Below are 20275 nucleotides of genomic sequence, written 5' to 3'. Positions count from 1 at the left end.
TCCAGAGCTCGAAACCCCCAACAGGTTCGAAGCGGAAAGCTTCTTCGACAGCTGCCTCAGATGGCGAAGATAAATCCCCTCCTCAAACTAGACAAGGACACAAGAAGAAACACAAAGCTGTTACCCCTTCAAGAAAAGGGAAAAGGGTAAGTCCCTCTAAAGCTGCTTCTCCTGGCGATAAGGCGTCCTCTGAAGAGTCTCCCTTGAAAACTGCTAGTAACGCTTTCGTTGTGGAGAGTCATAATTCAAGTCCAGACAACATCCTATCCAAGGTATTTGGGTTCCACCCCACATATTATCTTGTGATTTTAATCAAAATAATTAAATTGACATTTACCTTGTTTTTGCAGGATGACGCTGGCACTGCCACTTCAGGTTTTAAGGATCATGGCCTTACCATTAATGTTGACAAACTTCACGGTAATTGTCAAACTTTAACTTTCGTCAATTAAACCCCTCGAAGGCTTATCTTTACGACTAACTTTGCTCCGTTTAATATAGGTATCTCTCACAACCAAACTCATGTTCTCTCGCCAGTCTTCGAAGATGTTAGGCCAATTGCTACCATATTGCCTAATGAACCAGTCGAAGAAAGCCAATCCACTGACGAATCCCCCCTACTCATCAAGACAAAAATTTAGAAGAAGATCACCCATTCTCAGGCAGCGACAATGTGAACCCACAACCACATGACAGCGAGGATACTGCGTCGGAGAAAGATGCTATGGAAGAGACTTCTCAACTAGAAAAACAAGATCCTCAAGGAACTTCGACTCTTGATTCAAAAACCATTCCTGAGACAACTTCGACGCTTGCCCCTGCGAAGCCTACTCCTTCGGAGCTGGAACAACTTAAACAAACTGATCCTCTCAGTTTCTTAAAGGCTATCATGAATGTGAATACTCCTTCGCCTTTGGAGCTTGATGTCTCTCCAGCTGTAACGGTAGAATCTAGTGACAAAGAAGATATTCCTAGCCTCCTCCGACAAATAAAAGAGAGATTCTTTGGGGTCAATCTTGTGGATGTTCTCAACCGGGATCCTATTAAGAGTCACAACTTAAATCAACTTCTAAAGAAGGTAGATTTGCTTCAAGTTTCCACAGAAGTTTCAGAGGTAATTTTTCTGCTAGGCTCTCTACTTGAGCAACTCCAGGCCAACATTCTTCGAAAACAAAATGTCGAAAAAGAGCTATCTGAGACAATGGCCTCTCGTGACTCTTCATGGAATTCTGCTGTGGACGCAACGAAACAAGGTGAGGCCCTCAAACTTAAACATTCAGAGAATCAGAAGGCCTTTGATGATTATGAGAAGAATATCAACTCCTGGAAACAAGAGATAAAGGCGCTGGAGGATAAGATAAAGGAAGCTGAACGTTGTCAAGCAGCCATACAAAAATCCAACCAACAAGATTTGCTCGAAGTGGTGCAGTCGGGAATGAAACATTTCGAGACTACACAGAAATTAGTGCCAGAGATCGAAAGATTGAAGAAAAACCGGACACTAATTGAGCTTCGTATGTCTTCGTGGGAGACTCAATACTTGAAGATCAAAAAGGATCTCCCTGAGGATTTTAACTAGATGTTTTCAATCTTGTTACTTGTTGCACCTTTGTTTTGTAATCGAAACTATTGTAGACATATAATATTTGTATGCTTGACTCCCATTTATATCTATAATGTTTGCCAGCATTACTTTAGCAAATCTTCCAATTTCTGCCAAAATATATTTTTAGATTTTCTACAGTGCTTTTATTTAATGCAACATGTAAACCCTGAACATCCTTCGCAGCATCCTTGCTTCTAGACTTGACGTTTCCACTTCTCTAGCCATAATCATTATTAAAAAGTGACGTCACTTTCTCCAAAACATCAAATTAAGACGTGCGTGCATCAGTTTCATGATTACTTCTCAACTTCCAAGGGCGGGAAACGGCGGAAGCCATAACTTCTCTCTTTGGAAAACCAACCGCAGTCCAATCACTCATTAACAATTTAAAACCACCCTTCAGTATTCCCCGTCTATATAAAGGGTCTAATATTGCCTTTATTTCTTCACTCATGCGCTTTCTCTCCAAACCAAGACACAGAACAAGAAAACACACAACTTCTTCCTTCAAAAAACCTTTCTTACCTTGCAATGGCTGAAACTCTCTCCTTTAACGACATCAAAGCCCTCATCAGAGGCGAGTTCAGATTCTCTGAAGATGAACTTGTCCGTAATTTTATCAACATCGAAACCCTATTTGTCAACCAAGAACTAAACTTCTATTTTGAAGAAGTCCTGGAGGGTGCCATCTACCCCAACATGGTGGCAGAGTTCTGGATGAATGCGTCTTTACGCATAGATCCTGAAGGTAGGACCACCATTGATTCATCAATTCGACATGCTCACCTTAGCATCACTCCCACTACTATTGCCAATCTAATAAGATGCAATAACTCTGGGGCAACTTTTGATGATAATAGTTTCAACATGACTACTCATCTCATGTTGAGAACTCTTATGGACAATGATCGCTTCAGTGCCAAAGTCATCAGGATCTGGCACCAGATGCTCGTGGGGAACTTCCAACCTCGGAGGATCGACGAAAACAACATCATGGTTGAAGACTTGGAGTTTATCCTCTGTGGTCTTCGAGGGAGGAAAATTAACATTCCTTTGATGATCTTCAAAGGACTTGTTAAAGCTGTCTCTATCGGTGTTGACCGTCGAGAGAGTGTGACCTGTCTTCCATACGGGAGACTCCTTAGTTACATTTTCCTCAAAAAAGGTGTAGTGAGGAGGATGCGTGATTCTGGAGCCAGGGACATGTTCGAAGCTGAACCCTCGCCTGTGCTGTCCTTGGAAGGTATAGACCAAAGGATTAACTAGCAAGTTTTTACCTTAGGTTTTTTTTATGCCTTCTTTTTTTTCTTTTGTAATCTCAGATCCTGTTCTTTGGATCTTTTTGTAATGAATGTACTTCTATGCTTTAAATGAAAAAATATTTTGGTGTCTTCTTAGACTCTTTTTCTTCCATTTAAAATTTATTCTGATTGTAAAGCCATTTTGATCAATGTGGCGCATATGTTTTGACAGATGCCTGACCATTTTGGCTTTTCGTAGTACCCTGAGTATCTACGTTTTTGCAATCTTTACTTCGTACATACTTGGTTTATATCTCTTCAAGTATTTCCCGTTTACTCTTAAGATCCTACGATCTTCTGCTAACTCTTCAATTTCGTAAGCATTATTCGAGAATACTTTTAAGATTCGAAAGGGTCCTTCCCAATGTGGGGACCATTTACCAAGTGCCTGATTCTTTCGATCTATAGGTAAAATAACTTTCCAAACTAAGTCATTATTAACAAAAGTTTTACCTTTCACCTTTTTATTATATGCTCTGGACACTCTTTCCTTTTGCCTTTTTATCATTTCGAGTGCTCGAAGTCTATCTTCGTCCAAATCTACTAACTCATTCATCATTAACTCCCAGTATATGTTAGGAGGAATGTCTGCTTGTCTTTGTATTCTTACCGATTGCAAACATATCTCAATTGGGAGTACTGCATCATGCCCAAACGTCAACTGGAAAGGAGTTGTATTTGTAGCTTCTTTTGGAGATGTCCGACAAGCCCAAAGTGCTTGATCTAAAGTCTTGTGCCAATTCTTAGGTTTCTTTCCCACATGTTTCTTAATAAGGCCAATTATTACTTTATTTGCTGCTTCAACCTGTCCATTTGCTTGAGCATAATAAGGTGTAGAAGTAAATAACTTGAAACCTATTTCTCTGGCAAAGTCTTGCATCTTTCGTCCAGTAAAAACTGATCCCTGATCGGTTGTTATACTTTCTGGGATTCCAAACCTATATATAATATGTTTCTGAATAAACTCAATCACAGCCTCTTGATCCACATTTGCCAGTGGTATTGCTTCGACCCATTTTGTGAAATAGTCTATTCCTACCAAAATGTACCTTTGACCTTTAGATGACTTGGGGTGAATTTCCCCAATCAAATCTAATGCCCATCCCCTGAAAGGCCATGGTTTTACTATCGTACTTAATTCGCTTGCTGGAGCGTGTTGGATACCTGCATGTTCTTGGCACTCTTGGCACCCTTTTGCAAATTCTATGCAATCTTTTAACATCGAAGGCCAATACATCCCATAACGAAACAAGAGCCATTTCATTTTGTGCCCTGCTTGATGTGCACCACATGCCCCACTATGTACGTTCGACAGAGCTAAATATGCTTCTGCTTCACCCAAGCATTTCAACAACACCCCTTCAGGAGTTTTCTTGAACAATTCATTTCCCATCAGAAAATATGACAAGGCTCTATACTTGATTTTCCTGTCTGTATCCGTCGAAGGATTTTTTAGATAGTTAATAATTGGACTCCTCCAATCTGTGTCTGCCAATGAGTCTATATTTAGTACTTCGAATTGTTCTTTGTTGGCATAACCCAATTGTGAGTTCTCTAGATCACTTGGCGAAAGTTTAGTAAACATTGCTCTTCCTCTTACTTCAATCAACTCCTCCAACTTTTCTTTTGATACTTTGTATCCTGAAGCTAATTGTGCCAAGTCATTTGCTTCCTGGTTATTCACCCTTGATACATGTTTTAATTCCACATATTCGAATTTCTTGAGTAGCCTATTTGCAATGACAAAATACATGATCAAATTCTCTTTGATACACTTGTACTCCTTTGTCAATTGTTTGATGACCAATTCGGAGTCTCCTTTAATTTCGACTCTGGTTGCCCCCAATTCTAACAAAGCCTCAAGTCCAGCAATTAATGCTTCGTATTTAGCTTCATTGTTGGAGCATAATGGACCTTCGATTTTATACTTGAGCTTTGTTGGAATTCCATCAGGAGAAATTATCAACATTCCAACTCCAGTACCCTCTCTATGTGTTGAACCATCGAAGTATAACTTCCAAGGTTTTAAGTCCACATAATGCTGATGATTCTCAACCACCGCATGGTCGACAATGAAGTCTGACACAATTTGACCCTTCATTGCCTTGAGAGGCTGAAATATTAATGAATATTCAGTAAGGGCCAAAGCCCACTTGCCAATTCGACTATGTAGTATTGGCTTAGATAACATATGTTTAATAACATCACAATGAGATGAAACGTAAACATCAACTGGCTTTATATAATACTTAAGTTTGATACAAGAGAAATACAAACAAAGGCAGAGCTTTTCTATATCAGTATATCTAGTCTCTGCATCATTGAGTACTTTACTTAAGTAATAAATGGCTCTTTCGATGCCATTCTCATCTTCTTGGGCCAGCATACTGCCTATTGTTTTATCTGATGCTGAAATATATAGGCGCATGTGCTTCTTCCCATTTGGGGGAGACAGAATTGGTGGACAAGTCAAATATTTCTTTATCTGATCGAAAGCTTCTTGATGTTCAGCACGCCATTCGAATTTTCCTTGCTTAAGCCGTAGTAGAGGTGAGAAAGCTTGCGTGCGTCCACTCAAGTTAGAGATAAATCTCCTTAAGAAATTTATCTTACCCAATAATGATTGTAGTTCTTTCTTCGTAGATGGAGACTTGGTTTCCCTAATGGCTTTTGTCTTGTTCTGGTTAATTTCTATCCCTTTTTGTGGACTACAAAGCCCAAGAAATCACCTGCCTGCACAAAGAAAGCACATTTGAGGGGGTTCATCTTCAAGCCATATTTCCTCATTCTTTCGAATGATTGGCTCAGATGATCGAGATGACTCATACCCGAGGTAGATTTTACCACAATGTCATCTATATACACTTGCATGAATGTTTCTATAAAGTCATGAAATATAGAATTCATTGCTCTTTGATAAGTTGCCCCAGCGTTTTTCAAACCAAAAGGCATCACAACCCATTCGTAAGTGCCTATTGCCCATGGGCAACGAAATGCTGTTTTGGATACATCATCTTCTGCTATAAAGATTTGATTGTATCCCGAATATCCATCCAACATGCTCAAATACTCAAAACCTGCGGCTGAGTCTACTAGCATTTCTGCTACAGGCATGGGATACTCGTCTTTAGGAGTAGCTGCATTAAGGTCACGAAAGTCTATGCATACTCTTAATGAGCCATTCTTTTTAATTACAGGTACTATATTAGCAATCCACTCAACATACCTTGTAGTTTGGATAAATTTGCAACGTAAGAGTCTTTCGACCCCTGCTTTAATCTTCGAGTGAATCTCTGGCGCGAATCTTCTGGGAGTTTGCTTTATGGGCTTCTTCCCTTCTTTTATTGGTAACTTTAGTTCGACTAAATCTCTTCCTAGACCAGGCATCTCATCATAGTCCCAAGCAAAACAATCTCTGTTTTCTTTCAGTATTTTGATGACCGTTGCTTTCAATTCTGGTTCTAGTTTCGCGCTGATATATGTTATTCTTTTTTGATCATTGTCTCCAAGATTTACTTCTTCAAGTGGATCTTGGGCCAACATCTTTATGTTCGACGCCATTGGGTCTTTTTCGAATCCCAAAGGTTCCTCGTCGTATATTGCATCCAACCTTTGACCTGGTTCTTCTCTTATGATCTCTTCGTCTGGAGCCGTGTCTTCAGGGAGTTCGAAACTCGTACGTATCTCCAATTCTGTTACTCCTTCTTTGGTTAGAACTGCATCTATCTTTGTATTTGATAGTTCGGCTTCGAGAGCCGCCTTCTTTTTGTTCTCGGCCACATAGGCCGAAATCTTTTCGAAGAACGAAGACTCAGACATGATTAATGTCATCGTCCCAGCCTGTTGGCCGTACTGTTGGATAATTCTCCAATGGTGCTGTATCTGGTGGACCATCCATGATCTCTCTATCCCATTGGAATCCATTTGGATGTAAAGTTAAATAGTACAATGCATTTTTATTTGGGGCATATATCTCTTCTGCAGGATGACAAGGGCCTATGTTTGCCAGGTTCCTATCGAAGTTAGTTTTATTCACCTGGTTGACTTCAGCCATGTAGTAACTCTGATCACCTTCGATATTCTCCACTATACCATCTTCTCTCCAAATTGTCACCCTCTGATGCATTGTTGAGGGCACAGCTGCTACCCCATGAATCCATTCCCGACCAAGCAAAAGGTTGTAGTTTGCTTTTGCTGGTATAACCATGAACATGGTTGGCCTGGTAACTGAGCCTACTGTCAAATTGACTTGAACAACTCCCAGTGTTTGTCCTATTTTGCCTTCATAGTTAGATAAGACCATGTTATGTGGCCTTATATCCGTATCGAACATACCAATTCTTTTTAGCATGTATTGAGGCATTAGGTTCACTGCTGCTCCCCCATCAACTAGGACTTTATTAATGCCAACGTTCTCAATCTTGGCCCTGATATAGAGGGGCTTCAAATGATTTCGCATACCCTCATCAGGCCTTTCGAAGAAAGCGTTCTGTTCTTCTACTGCACCATTATTCATCACATAGTAACACACAGGTCTGTGTTTTGCCATTTCTTCGATATCAGCTTCTTCACAGTCTTCCACTTCAGTTTCCTGGTTAAACTCGTGAGGAAGTACGGATACAACATTGCAATTCAAGTTTATAGATGATACTCCATCAGAATCAAAATCATTTGTCATTCTATCCTCTTCTTTCCAGGAACTTGAACGCATCTTTTCTTCTTCATCCAAGAGTTTTTCAGCTTCGAATAATCTGCGTTCCACCGGAGGTTTGTTTGACTTTGCCCCCTGATATGGGACTTGGTTGCTACTAGATTCTCCAGTTTCTCTTGGCCTGTATTCCTTCTGAGCCTTTTTTATTCTCTGATGCCTTATCCACTGGGACCGAGACATAGGATTTTTTCCTTTATAGTTCTCCAATCGATACGCCTCTCGATTTGGTCTTTGAAATTGTTTCCTATATGCCATTGCACTTCTACCACCTTGGTCCCAACTTCGCCATTTGTTGGTTCTTGCATCAGCTTGCACCCACCTATCCCTGGGTGCATCTGCAGGGATTTTGAAAGTTACCCTTCGAGCTCTAGGGTGTGGGCTATCGGGCCTCTTTGTTGGAGTCCATATGTCGAAACCTTACAGGTTAGGACGTAACCCCTGAGTTTCTCGATTCATGTAGCAGTACACACGTTCGAATGATCGTGCTAGCATTTCATCATAGACTGCCCCACATCTTGGGCACAGAGCAACTTCAGTGTTTCCTTTGTGGCACCTGACCAAAAATCCTACCAAGCTTTCCTCCGTCCTTGGGTACAGTTGTAGTAGGGGATTTGGCTCTCTTCCTGGGTGTTCCCATCTTTCGCGTCGAGCCCTTTCGAAGTTGGCTTCGACTCTTCGATTCAGCATGATCGAACACCTTGGACACATCCATTGCTTACCACCATTTCTTTCGTGGCAATTCCAGAGATATTCTTTGAGGCTTTCGGTTTTTGGAGGAACCTCGATGCCCTCATTTTTCCTTGTCAGCCATGTCTCTAGTTCGCCAAATTCAGACACTGGGCGTCTGGCGCTGACCATGTTAACCGCTGCTGGAGGAACTTCAGAGATCTGGATTTTCTGGAGTTTCATCCTGAGGTCTTCAGTGGCCTCACTGTTTTCTTCCTTCGATGCTTCAGTTATCTGTGTCTTGGAAGATTCTTCAACATCAGTATTGAAGACTATGTCATCATTTAGGCTTTCAGTAGCCTGCTTTCCATTGAACATTGTTCCAGTTTCCACAACTTCGACTTCAGATACTTCTACCATGTTGATATCTTCTACCTCACAGAGGCTAGCGTCAGCAATGTTCAGGGGATTGGTATCGACCCTCATATGACTCTTGGTTTTGTCAGCAAACTTCAACCTTCCATCATTGAGAGCATTTTGAATTAGATCCCTGAAAAGAAAACATTGAGAAGTTTTATGGCCTAAGAAACCATGATATTTACAAAAACCTCTTTTCTTCCATTGTTCCAATGGAGGAATTTTGGAATTTGGAGGTAGTATCATTTGGCCATCTTTTACCAATAAATCAAATATTTCATCACACTTGGTAATGTCGAATGTATAAGTTTTCTTAGGGAACCTATCATTCTTATCGTTCTCTACTGGGTTTTTTCCATTTGCAGGATTTAGCAATTTGCATGCATAAGGTGGTGCTTCTTTTAATTCAGCCAAGTCTATTTCGACTTCTTCAGGGCTATATGAGTCATTGAAAGACTCATCATCAGCGTCCTCAGCTTCGACGTACGCTACTCTTTCTTTCTTATAACTTTTATTCGCCCTAACTTTTTCTGCCTTCAAGCGTTCGACCTGTCGAACCCTGTCTGCTAATTGGGCCATGTCCCTAAGGTATTGGGTATCTAGTTTCTTTCTTATTGAATAATCTAGACCACCCGCAGCCATTTCGAAAAGTTCATGCTCCGGGACTGTTGTAAAACACCTTGATTTCAACAAACGGAACCTATTCAAGTAGTCATCAATTGTTTCTGTGAATTTCCTCTTAACACTGGCCAATTCTTTCAAACTTATCTTAGTTTGGCCCATATAGAATTGCTCATGGAAAAGCCTTTCTAAGTATGCCCATGCATCTATCGAATTTGGTGGCAAAGTAGTAAACCAAATGAAGGCATTCTTCGTCAGCGAACTAGGGAAATATTTGATCCTTAAATCCTCGTTTCCCGCTAAGTCTCCTGCTTCTGTTAAATATCTAGCAATATGTTCCACCGGTGACTCATTAGTTTCGCCTGAAAATTTCATAAATTTGGGTACCTTAATGCCTCTGGGCAATTCTGCCTGCATGATATAATCTGATATAGGGGATGTATAATTTGGACGTCTAAGTCCAGTACTAAGGCCATTATTGGCCATAACCCTTTCTATCATGGCAGTTAAGTTATTTTCTGTAGCCAGATTTTCTCTTCTGACTCTTTGGACAACCTCATCTGGGTGTTCATCCCTACCCACAATCCTCAATCTGGGTCGCTCTTCCTCTGTTTCCTGTCGAACGGGGACGGTTCTTTGATTTGAATCCTCTAAGTTAATTACTGGAGTTCTTTCGAACATCTCTGTTCTTCGTGAGGGGCCTACATCCCTAGTAGCTGTCCTAGATGGCGGGACTATATCTTGTACACGTTCCAAAATGGGCCTCTCTTCTTGATTCGGAAGCTGTTTGTCTTTCCTTTTAGGTGGTGTTACTCCCATGAACTCTGCCATTCGATTTATTTGAGATGATATCTTTTGGAAAATCTCCATGTTTTCTCTATTTGTAGTAGTAACATTTGCCATTAGTGGGCTTAAAACTGAAGTCAATTCTCTGGCCAAAACCCCCACCATATCATGGTTGCTTGCATCCATTTCTTGTCGAAATGCTGCTTGGTTATTTGTGGTAAAGTGGGGCACCTGGGTAGAAAAACTGGTGTTGCGTGTACTTCGACCTACTGAACTAACATTTGGTGAAAATGTCGCATTGTTTGTTGAGGCATTTATAGGTCCTGCCCCTTGTACGCCTGTTCCATATGGGTATGGCATTCCATATGTACTATTTGGTCTCCATTCGAAAGCAGAATTTGTGCCTTGACCAAACAAATTGTTTGCAGCATTTGTCGAGGAAAACAGTATGTCCTCTGCGCTTGTGGATGAGGGTGCGGTTGTCGACACTGAAACTGGAACAGTCCCTGAGGGTCCTGTATTATTTTCAGGCATAGCCTGGGAATTATCTGCAGGTCTCGATCCATTTGGACCCGTTGCATCCCGTGTTCCTTGAGTGGAAGTCGAATTTGCCGCTCCTGATCCTGAACAAGAAAATGGCTGCTACGGCCTATTAAGACTCCTGATCCCGTGTTCCTTGAGTGCACAGAATCCTAACATTAAGACTCCTATTTATACTAGTTTCGACCTTAACGGTCCTATACTAATTTGCTGCCACGTTTCTCATAAGAACTTCTAGCGATGCCATCTGTTACTTGGACAGTTACGAAACCGTCTTCGAATTTCAAATCTTCCCGCCTGAGTCCGTCTTCGACGCGTGGCAGTGTATTAAAAACACTACGAAAACACGCTAAGTAGTAATACTTAAATATATTCTATAAATTTTGTCTAAGTCCCGAAGACACATATTTTCACTAGCTTTCAGTATTCACCATCTTCATATCGAACTTAGAAACCTTTATTCTCGAAGCATGACCATCAGTAGCCACTCTTTTATTCTTAAGGGATGGCCATCAGTAACCATCTATCCTTCGATTTTCTTCTTCTTCGAAGGACAAACACTACAAAACGAAATCTTCAGCTAACACCTACTAAGTTGTATTCTTCAGATCTTCTATAGACTAAACCAACATTAGTAGTACCTTTCAAATACCTCAGAATTATCTTAACAGCAGTTAAGTGAGATTCTCTAGGATCTGATTGGAATCTTGCACACAGACAAACACTGAATAAAATGCCAGGTCTAGAAGCAGTAAGATATAAAAGAGATCCAATCATACCTCTGTAGAGCTTCTGATCTACCTTCTTACTTACCTCATCCTTACCTAGAACACACATTAGATGCATAGAAGTCTTTGCTTCTTTGCTTTCTAAAAGATTAAACTTCTTCAGAAGTTCTTTCACATACTTGGTCTGATGAACATAAGTTCCTTCAGAAGTTTGATTGATCTGGATCCCAAGGAAATACTTGAGTTCTCCCATCACGCTCATTTCAAACTCAGCCTGCTGTTGGCTGGAGATTCAGTTTGAAGAAAGTATTCTTTGAAGGATCAGAGTTCGAAGAAAAATGGTTTCTGATGACCATTTCTGAGAATAAAAATGTCTACTGATGGCCATGATTTGAGGATGTTGTTTAAGTTGAAATAAAGATAATAAGTATTGGAGCTGGTTCGAAGTAAAATGTCTTTAAGACTTAAGCATTTTTACGAAATACGAAAGGGTACTGAAGCTTGGCGTATTTTCATAGCATTCTCGGTTTTGATCACGTTGCCACGTATCGAAAGAGGACTCAGGCGAGAGGATTTGAATTTCGAAATAGTCTGTGTAACCGAATAAGGACAGATGGCGCCCTAGGAATTCGAAGCGTATGCATGTGAGCAACGTGGCATCATGTTAATGTAGGACCGTTAGGGTCGAAATTAGTATAAATAAGGGTCTTAATGTTAGGATTCCGTGTGTTCATTTTGTACAAATCACTCACAAATTACTCAAGTATCAAGCGTTAAGAGAACGAGTTCACTTAGAAATGTACGTATGACACCACCATTTTAAATACGTTTGTATTCATCTTTATGCAAGTATCTTTTCAATATTTTTCTATCTTTCGTTACGTTCCAGCCATTTACATTCCTGCAATCTTATCCTTCGTTTTAACTTACTTCGAGGTATTTACTCTCTGCAATTTACATTCTTGTATTCTAAATTTCTTGCAAGTTTATCTTTACTCCATCTTTCGCCAGAGTTATATTTACGTGTATAACAAGGTGATTGGTAGTCTTTACATGTTATCTATTTATTTCTTATATCGAAGACCAAATAACCAACCAATATGAACCAATTCATCACAAATGACAAACTTTATTACTATGTCCTAGGATCAATCTAGTCGATCCTGCGTGTAACCAAAGTATATTCTATAGTTTTGAAGACTAGCGGTTGTTTACCGGAAATCACCGTAAACAAATTGGCACGCCCAGTGGGACAGTGTCAAACAGATTGTTATTAATTGGTTGTTTTGTTTTGTCTAGAACATATCAAGACCTTGTATGAACCTTAGGAACGGTAAATTAACCAACAGTGCGCAACTGATTCCAAAACGAAGGTACAACAAGAAAATGGTCAATTCGACTAGTGGAGGGGGGCATCAAAATCCCCCACAAGGGTCAGGAATAGTAGCAGCAAATACTACACATATTTCGACATCTACATCACAAGAACAAGAAATACCCGTGTCGGGAGGATCTGCGGCTGCAGTTAGTTCCCAAGCCATGCCCGAAAACACAACAGGGACGATCCCAATTTTCGGTTCGACTACCATGCCTCATGCGACAGGCACAAACGAGATGCTTCATTTCTCGACAAGTCAAGTACATTCTCCAAGGCCATTCTCATCTACATTTGATGGATGGAGGCCCGAGAACCCTTATAGAATTCCGTATTCGTATATGGCAGGACCTACATATACTGCACCTAATGCCACAACATTTTCGCGTAATACGGGTTTGATAGGTCGAAGTGCACATAATACAGGTACATCAAGCCAATTGCCTCTTTTAACTACCAACAGTCAGACAACATTTAGGCAAGAAATGGACGCAAGTAACCACGATATGCTAGGTGCTCTTGCTAAGGAAATAGGGTCACTATTTACCCCATTAGTAGCAAACATGACCAGAACTAACTAGGACAATGTATAAACCTTCCAAAAAATATCATCACAAATAAATCGAATGGCAGATTTTATGGGAGTTCCACAAACTAGACGAAGAAATAACCAACCCCCTTATCAAAAGGGTGATCCAATCTTGGAACGTGTTCAAGAAGTGGTTCCTCCGCCTAGACCAACACTTGGTGATGTAGTTCCTCCGCCTAGGCAACCACCCGTTGAAAGAAACCAAGTGATAGATCTAGAAAATCCAAATCGAAGGACCAATCCTGGCCAACAAGAGACTATCGAAGAAGGTCCCAGATTAAGGGTAGTTGGTAGGAACGAACATCCAGATGAAGTAGTCCACAGGGTTAGGAGAGAAAATATGGCAACAGAGAATAATTTAACTGCCATGATAGAGAGAATTATGGCCAATAATGCCCTTAATATGGGACTTCGACATCCAAACTACACATCCCCCATAGCATAATATATTATGCAAATAGAATTGCCAAGGGGTACAAGGTTCCTAAATTCACGAAGTTTTCAAGGGACACTAGTGAATCAACGGTGGAACACATAGCTAGATACTTAACGGAAGCCGGGGATCTAGCAGGCAACGAGGATTTGAGAATTAAATATTTCCCTAGTTCGCTAACAAAAAATGCTTTTATTTGGATTACTACCTTACCCCCAAATTCCATAGATGCATGGGCACACTTGGAGAGATTGTTCCATGAACAATTCTACATGGGTCAAACCAAGATAAGTCTGAAGGAATTGGCTAGCATCAAGAGGAAGTTCATGGAACCTATAGATGATTATTTAAATAGGTTCCGTTTGTTAAAGTCAATATGCTTCACAGTTGTCCCAGAACATGAATTAGTTGAAATGGCTGCAGGCGGTCTAGACTATTCAATCAGAAAGAAACTGGATACCCAATACGCCCAATTGGCAGACAGAGTTCGACAAGTCGAACGACTAAAAGCAGAAAAGGCTAGAGCAAATAAAAGTTACAAGAAGGAGAGGGTAGCGTATATTGAAGCTGAAGACCCTGAGGGTGAACCCTTCGAGGACTCATACAACGTGGAAGAGGTCGAAATAGACCTAGCTGAATTAAAAGAGGCACCACCTTATTTTTGCAAGTTGCTCACCCCTTCGAATGGAAAAAATCCAGTCGAGAATGATAAAAGCGATAGATTTCCAAAGAAAACTTATACATTTTGACGTCACTAAATGTGACGAAATATTTGATTTGCTAGTAAAAGATGGCCAGATGATAGTGCCTCCTAATTCCAAAGTTCCTCCATTAGAACAACGGAAGAAATGAGGCTTTTGTAAATATCATGGTTTTTTAGGCCATAAAACCTCACAATGTTTTCTTTTCAAGGATCTAATTCAGAATGCTATCAAGGATGGACGTCTGAAATTCGCTGATAAGACAAAGAATCATATGAAGGTTGACGCAGATCCCTTGTATGTTGCTGACACTAACTTGTGTGAACCATTCGATGTCAACATGGTGGAAGTGTCTGAAACTGATATTGCTGAATTGGAATTGATTTCATCTAGAGAGCAGGCTACTGATAGCCTAAATGACAGTACAACCTTCAATACTGATGTTGAAGAATCTTCCAAGACCGAAATCAATGAAGATACAAAGGGGAAAACCAGCGAGGCCACTGAAGACCTTAGGGTGAAACTCCAACAGATAAAGATCTCCGAGACTCCCCCAGCAGGTGTTAACATGGTGAATGTTAGACAACCTTTATCTGAAATAGAGGAGTTGGAGAAGGGCTTATTGAGAGAACAAGGAAATGTCAATATGGTGAAATTCCCACAGAAAGTTGAAAGTTTGAAAGACTATCTCTAGAGGTGTCACGAGAGGAATTCTGGACAAATGCTAATGTGTCCAAGATGCTCGATCATGCTGAATCGAAGGGTCTAAGCTAACTATGATAGGGCCCAGCGTGAAAGGATGGAACAACCTTGGAGAGGGGGAAACCTATTGCTGAAGGTTTATCCAAGGCCAAAAGAAAGCTTGGTGGGTTTCCTAGTCAGGTGTCACAAGGAAAACACAAAAATTGTTATGTGCCCCAGATGTGGGGCAGTCTATGATAGCCTTATGGCACAATCATTCGAAAGAACTCTACTCACTACTGGTAGAGAGTCTCAAGGACCCCGTCCCAACATGTATGTGTTTGACAATCGAACACCATCAAGAAGGCCTGATAATCCTCATCCTAAAGCTCGAAGAGTGACATTCAAGCTTCCTGCAAACATACCCATGGATAGATGGAGACAAGCTGGTGCAAGAAACAACAAGTGGCGAAGTTGGGACCAAGGAGGAAGGACTCCAATGGCTTATAGAAAGCAATTCCAGACCTCAAATCAAGAGATGTACAGGTTGGAGAATTACAAAGGCAAGTATCCTATGTCTAGATCCCAGTGGAGAAGGCACCAAAGGATGAAGAAATCCTAGAGGGAATACAAAGCAAAGGAGGTTGGAGAGTCTAGTAGTACCAAAGTCCCAATGCAGGGGGCACGATCAAGCAAACCTCCGTTAGAATGCAAACTATTCAGTTCTGAAAATGAGAAGGAAGAAGAAAAGATGCATTCCAGTCCTTAGAAAGAGGATGATAGGATGACAAATGACTTTGACTCAGATGGAGTCTCATCTATAAACTTTAATTGCAATGTTGTGTCAGTACTCCCTCATGAGTTTAACCAAGAGACAGAAGTTGAAGATTATGAGGAAGCTGATGCAGAAGAGATGGCAAGACACAAACCTGTGTGTTATTATATGCTAAACAACGGGGCTATCGAAGAGCAGAATGCCTTCTTCGAGAGGCCTGATGAAGGTATGAGAAACCATCTAAAACCACTTTACATAAGGGCTAAGATTGAAAATGTTGGCATTAACAAAGTCCTAGTAGATGGGGGGGGCAACAATGAATCTAATGCCCCAATACATGTTGAAAAGAAATGGTATATTCGATACTGATATAAGGCCACTTAACTTGGTCTTGTCTAATTACGAAGGCAAAATAGGGCAAACTTTGGGAGTCATTCAAGTGAATTTAACTGTGGGTTCGATCACGAGGCCAACGATGTTCATGGTGATACCAGCAAAGGCGAATTACAATCTTTTGCTAGGAAGAGAATGGATCCATGGAGTTGCTGCAGTGCCTTTGACAATGCATCAGAGACTAACCATCTAGAGGGAAGATGGTATAGTGGAAAACATTAAAGGGGATCAAAGCTACTATATGGCTGAAGTCAACCAAGTCAACAAGACCAGTTTCAATAGAAATTTGGCCAACATAGGGCCTTGCCATGCTGCGGAAGATATATACTCCCCGAATAAGAATGCTCTATACTATTTATCCTTACAACCAAATGGATTCCAATGGAATAGAGAAATAATGGATGGTCCAGAAGATACGACACCAATGGAGCATTTGCCAGCAATACGGCCAACAGGCTGGGACGACGACATTGATGATGTTTGAGTCATCCTTCTTCGAAAGGATTTCGGCTTACATAGCCGAGAACAAAAGAAAAATGGTTCTCGAAGCCGAATTATTAAACATGACTGTCGATGCAATTCAAAAAGAGGTAGAAGCGACGGGTCCTGGGATACATTTTATCCCTCAACCTCCTGACGACACAGTTCAAGTTGAAAAGATCTCAGGTGAAGAGGCGAATCAAAGGCTGGACGCGATCTACGATGAAGAACCCTTGGGATTCGAGAAAGACCCAATGGCGTCAAATATGAAGATGTTAGCCCAAGATCCACTCGAAGAAGTAAATCTTGGAGACGAAAATCAAAAGAGGGTAACATACGTCAGTGCAAAGTTAGAACCAGCCTTGAAATCAAGAGTCATTGCGTTATTGAAAGAAAACAAAGATTGCTTCGCCTGGGACTATGATGAGATGCCTGGTTTAGGGAGAGATTTGGTCGAATTAAAGCTTCCTATAAAGGAAGGGAAGAAGCCCATCAAGCAGACTCCTAGGAGGTTCGCACCAGAGATTCTCTCGAAGATCAAAACAGAGGTCGAAAGACTTCTCCGCTGCAAGTTCATCAGAACTACAAGGTATGTCGGATGGATTGCTAATATTGTGCCTGTTACTAAAAAGAACGGTTCATTAAGAGTATGCATAGATTTTCGCGATCTGAATGCATTAACTCCTAAGGATGTCCAAAACAGCTTTTCGTTGCCTAGGGGCAATAGGCACCTACGAATAGGTTGTAATGCCTTTTGGTCTGAAAAATGCTGGGGCAACTTATCAAAGAGCAATGAATTCTATATTCCATGATTTTATAGAAACTTTCAGGCAAGTGTACATATATGACATTGTTATAAAATCTGTTTCAGATTGCAATCATCTCGACCATCTCTCGAACGTACACAGTGGGGCATGTGGTGCTCACCAAGCGGGGCACAAAATGAAATGGCTTTTGTTCCGCTATGGAATGTATTGGCCCACAATGTTAAAAGATTGCATAGAGTTTGCAAAAGGGTGTCAAGAATGTCAAGAACACGCAAGTATTCAACATACACCTGCAAATGAATTAAGTTCGATAGTAAAACCATGGCCTTTCGGAGGTTGGGCATTAGATTTAATTGGAGAAATTCTTCCCACATCTTCCAAAGGTCAAAGATATATTTTAGTAGGAATAGACTACTCCACAAAATGTGTTGAAGCGATACCACTAGAAAATGTGGATCAGGAGGATGTGATTGAGTTTATTCAAAGATACAGACTTCGAGCGTTGGAAATGATAAAAAGACAAAAAGAAAGGGTGTCGAGAGCATACAACAAAAAGGTGAAAGGTAAAATATTTATCAATAATGACTTAGTTTGGAAAGTTATTTTTCCCATAGATCGAAAGAATCAGGCTTTAGGCAAATGGTCCCCACACTGGGAAGGACCCTTTCGAATCTTAAAAGTATTCTCAAATAATGCTTATGAGATAGAAGAGTTGGCAGAAGATCGCAGGATTTTGAGAGTGAATGGGAAGTATCTGAAAAGGTACAAGCCACTCATGCACGAAGTAAAAATTGCAAAAAACATGGATATTTAAAGTGTGCGCCGTAGGCCAAAATGGTTAAGAAAGCACCAAAATGGCTTCATATCTAACTGAGATATATATTAAATAAACTAAGAAGACAGAGCAATGGAAAAATATATTGAATCATGGTTAAAAAAGTACATTCAGGGGAGAAGATTGTGCTTGCATACATAACCAAAGTTACAAAAATAGAGGCACGCTAGAAGTTATCAAAAGGAGCGTTCAAAATTATAAACAATAAAACTAAAGCCTACAACGCCTCCAACAATGCCTCAAACAATGCACCCTTTAGTTGATCCTTTGCTCCAAACCTTCCAAGGATAGCAGGGGCAAGCTTTCTACTTCAAAAAGATCTAGAGATCCTTCCATGCGCATTCTCCTTACTATGCCCTGTTTGACAAACATATAGGACAACAACCTTCCATAAGGAAGGCATGTCGCTATGCCTTGACGAGAAGCAGCAATAGCAACAGCTTTGACAAGCTGTTTGAAGATCAGCAATGGAAAATTGATTTTCCTTCCCCGGAGGGCACAAAGTATGAACTCTAGATCCTCCACCATTATGCTTTCTTGATCCTGGTTTCGTGGGCGAAAGTTGCCCACTAAAAGTTGATGCCAAATCCTAATGATCTTGGCACTAAAAGGATCTTATCCAAGAGGGCCCTCAAGACAGAAGAGGTGGTCATGTTGAAGGAGTTATCATCAAACACTTCTCCAGAGTTCTCGCATCTCAACAGTTCAGAGATAGACGAGGGAGTAATAGTAATAGGGGCTCTTCGAACCTTAGACACGATGGTGGTTCTTCCTTCTGGATCTATACGGAGGGGCACAAACATCCAGAAGTCCGCCAACATGTTTGGATAAAAAGATCCCTCTAGGATTCCCTGGTAAACCTGTAGTTGTTGGTTGGCAAAAAGTGCGTCAACGTTGATTTGGTTCTCATCGAACTCTTCTACAGAAAGTTTGAATTCTTTCTTGATAGAAGACCTGATAGTAGTGTAAGTTAAAGGTGTCATTTTAAATGAGGGAGTACAAAAAAGAAATTCTTCAAACTCTGTATTTAAAGGAGTACCAGAAGAAGAGAGAAAACTTTGATAAGAATATGAAAAGAGGATGAAGAAATGAGCAGAATTCCAAGGCTTATATAGAGGACGTTGGACATAGAAGAGTGATTATTCTTTAAGTTTTGATTGGACCGCATTTGGTTTCCCCAAGAGAAGTTATGGACTCCTCCGTTTCCCGCCTTGGAAGTTGAAGTGTAATCATTTTAGAAACTGATACACGCACGTCTCAAGTAGACATTTTGGAAAAGTGATGTCATCATTTAATGATGGTTGCGGTTAGAGAAGTAGAAACGTCAAGTATAGGTTTGAGAGGTTGCGAAGAGTAATCATGTCACGTTGGTACACTATCGAGGTCATTATGATAGTGGGAAAATGAATTTTTGACAATTATAGGAATTGTTAAAATGTTATTTGTGATAGTCGCAGAATATAATGTATGGAGAATTGAAAGATAAATTGCACATATATTCCTTGGATAGTTTGATTACAAAATAAAGACTAAGTACGAAACACAAAAATAGTACAAGGGTTAAAACAATTAATCAAAGTCCTTAGGAAGATTATCTTTCATCTTGGAATATTGGGATTCCCATAGAGACAGACGACATTCGATTAATGCCTGTTGTTTTTTCAGCTCATCGATTTTTGGCACTAATTTTCTGTGCCGTCTCGAGGTGTCAAATCCCCAACTGCACCACTTCAGTCAATTCTTTCTGTTGGGATTGTTTGATTTCCTCCTGGCGAGACCTGGCAGTTTTTATCTACTCTTCGAGGCGTTTAATTTCTTGTTCCCAAGATTCGATATCCACTTTACAAGTTTCATATTCCTTTTGGCGTTT

Source organism: Vicia villosa, linkage group LG5 (genome assembly GCF_029867415.1).
Source record: "Vicia villosa cultivar HV-30 ecotype Madison, WI linkage group LG5, Vvil1.0, whole genome shotgun sequence".
Lineage (NCBI taxonomy): Eukaryota > Viridiplantae > Streptophyta > Magnoliopsida > Fabales > Fabaceae > Vicia > Vicia villosa.
The sequence above is the reverse complement of the archived record's forward strand: the minus strand, read 5'-3'. Positions refer to the sequence as shown.